Raw genomic sequence first — 3,486 nt, 5'->3', positions numbered from 1 at the left:
GGGGGAGCATATCTTGTAGGTAGTACAAAAAATAGGGGAGAATGAGAAAGTTGCAGCCCATCCTAGTTTCCATGAGCATCTCACCTGTAGATGAACAACCATAATAATTAAGCTGTTGAGGAACATTTCCAGTCGTAAAAAGGCATGACAATTGAACATTAGTAATTGAAATGTACGTAAGCAGGATAAGAAATAGGGAAATTTATTGATGCCTTGCTAAAGCAGAGCAATCATGTGTTTTCAGTGGTCTACCTGTTGCATATGGCGAGATAAAAAATTTGTGCGCCATCACGAATACATTACAATAATCTTGTTTGTTGGTGTTATGCATTAGTTGTTCGGAAGAAAAATTTCACGGTAGAGGACACAAAACCTCGTTTTGTGCACGAGTTGATAGTTAAATTTTACATTACATAGGAGTTTCTACTTACAAAACCTGATAAGAAGATTCTATTGATCATAGGCAAAGCTCATTATCTAGTTCGTTGAGTGCTTCCTTGTTTTCTTTCTGAACTGAAAACTTTACAATGTTCTTGTCTGACCAACTGCTGGATTAGTGACAATTATGAAGTAGCAGATGGCTTGTGCAAATTCTTGGACATGGGTGGGACCTCCTCGCTGGAAATTGCATAAGCTATCTGTAAGTGCTCAAAATGGCAAGAAGAATCACAAAACCACGGATCCTATAAACCGGTTAGTTGGTCACCCTTAAAGTCTTAAACACATACCACGGCCAACGGAAACACAAGATTACAGTGCCCGGTCAATCAAAAAGGATGTATCTCACAAAAGGCAAAAAGGGTAAACCTCGACGTACTTTATTTTGATCAAACCATATCCTATAGACAAATTAACACTAGTAGAAAAAGGGTCAAACGTGAAGCACATTAGTGCCGGTTTGTATTTAAGCCGGCACAAATGTATACATTAGTGCCGGTTCCAACGGCTAGCCGGGCCGCTCTCATTAGTACCGATTCCAACATCGTATCATCCTATGGAAAAAGGATTGCATCATCTTTCGAAGGCCACCGACACCGCGTCAGCCGACTCCTCGTCGAAGTCTGCCACCGAGTCAGCAGTCTCCCGCTCCTGCAAGTCCACCAAGTCCGGCAAAGTGTCAGGCCACTCCTCCTCCAAGTCCGGCAAAGTGTCAGGCCACTCCTCCTCCTTCAAGTCCGCCACAGCGTCAGACATCCACTCCTCCTCCAAGTCCGGCACAATCTCAGGCCACTCCTCATCCAAGTCCGGCACAGCTTCAGGCGGCCACTCCTCCTCATCCAACTCAGCCCCGTCAGCCGTCTCCGCCGCCTCAGCAATCACAGAAGAGACACCCCGCAGCTATGGTGCGTAGCGGTACGAGTCGAGGTAGTACAGGAAGTACAGACGGAGGCAAGCGATATAAATATGGTCCAAGCCTCACGCCTCTTCCGCAGAGGGCTTATGACAGGTCCGAAGAGGAAATCGCAGCCATATCGAAGTCTGAGGTGGAAGCCCATTTTGCACCGAAATCGCCAACGCCGCCAAGGGAGAAAGTGCCTGAGGAAACGATTGACCACTTCATTCGTATGGCTCAACTACCAGCTCCCAAGCCTGTTGACACAGACTATGAGCGCCACATCAGGAAGTTAAATCGAGCACGTCTACGTAAGGAGGCGAGCTCGGGATCGAGCAAACAAGAAGCAGCTGTCAAAAAATGCGGGAAAACCATTTCCCAGCTGGGAGAACAAGCGGCGCAATCGATCCCCTCGCTTGTTGTGCCAACAACACGTGACAGTACGCGCGCCCAATATTATTGTGGGCAAACAGTTTATGTTCCTGAGGTGGGCAATGTGGTAATAACGGAGGAGCATATAATGCAGGCTGAAGTTCTCAAAATCACTGTTGGACAACTCCTCGAGATCGAGCCCATGCCTGTGCTTAGAGAGGATGAAATAAAACGGAAATATGTCCGGGGCCAACCTTTGGTCGAGCCAGACAAGGTCAAGAACCTCCCAACGAGAATGTATGAATTGCATCAATGGTACATGAACATTACCAAGATTTCCGATTGATTGTTCCTCATGGTGAATGTCAAGGAGGAGCATTACTACCATGAGAAAGTTGTGTCCGTTGAGTATTTTGAACTGTTTCAGTTATACAATCAAGACGCACTCGGCAAATCTATCGTCAGTTGCTATTGTGTGTAAGTGATTTCTTTCTGTAATTTAAGTCTCAAGCTAGCTGTAGTGATCCTTTTGATCAATCATTACCTATAATTATCCTCACTATATTCTTTTCTGTGGTATTATATGCAGGATGAAGATGTATGAAATGAGAAAAGGTGGACGCTATGGCATTTGGTTCATTGACCCAAACACCGTTAATGAATACACATGGAACATAGATGAACGTCATCAAAAGGCCGTAGAGGACAGCATGCTAGAGTTCTTGAAGCGCCTCAAATACAATGAAGATATACTACTTCCTTACAACTTCCAGTGAGTCACACTGTCTTGTACTACAAATTCTCTGTTTTTGCCTACTAGCTAGCTACATGTTTTTGCTTACATATGCCCGCTTAATTAAGACATGCAAACGTGTGTGCATGCAGATTTCACTGGGTCTTTTGTATCATTAAAGTTGACGCCGGAATAGTTGAAATACTGGACTCACTACTCAAAGAAAAGACTGACTATAACATCTTGTTTGGGATAGTCAACAGGTAATTTCAATCATTATTAATTATATATCTCGGCCTATTTAGTTCGTCATTTCATGATATGAAATATTTAATAACCCCTTTATTCATTTTCTTTGTCGGCGGGCAGGGCTTGGACAAGGTTCATCAGGGTCACGGAAGGCGAATGGAAAGAAAAGCTTAAATGGGGAAGACCCAAGGTAAGTAATTAAGTAGTACTAGCTAACTAGCTAGCTGCCATCTCTTTAATTATCATGCTTGATTAATTATTATCTGATCAAATTCCATTCTCGTAAAAGCCCTGAAGCAGGCGCAGGGGACTGATCTGTGTGCATTCTGCGTTTGCGAGAACATTCGCATGATGGCGTCCGAAAGGAGCAGATCTCAAAGACAGGAATGAGTATGTTTGTCAAAACATTGTTCACAATTTTTACACCATTATCGATATCTAGTCACACAACTAATACACATGTATATTGATCTCCTTCTTAACAGTTCAAAGAGGTGCGGGCGAAGCTCCTAGAAACGGAGCGCGTAGAAGCACTTCAAGAGGAAATAGCGGGATTTTTGCTCGACCAGGTCATAAATTCGAAGGGAGAATACTATTACCCGCTATCGCCCCCATGAAAACCACTTCCAATTGTCATCGTGCTCCGAAGGCACCAATTAGGCTATAATGCCACTGGCTCCGAAGACAACATGCATATATAGGAGAAATTGTATATAGCTATACATGTGTGTATGTGTGAATTAATTAATATGATGGTTTGTGAGACATTGATGATATATATATGCATGATTGGTTCTAC

This window comes from Triticum dicoccoides, chromosome 4B (genome assembly GCF_002162155.2).
Source record: "Triticum dicoccoides isolate Atlit2015 ecotype Zavitan chromosome 4B, WEW_v2.0, whole genome shotgun sequence".
Classification (NCBI taxonomy): Eukaryota; Viridiplantae; Streptophyta; class Magnoliopsida; order Poales; family Poaceae; genus Triticum; species Triticum dicoccoides.
Note: the sequence above shows the minus strand (reverse complement) of the source record.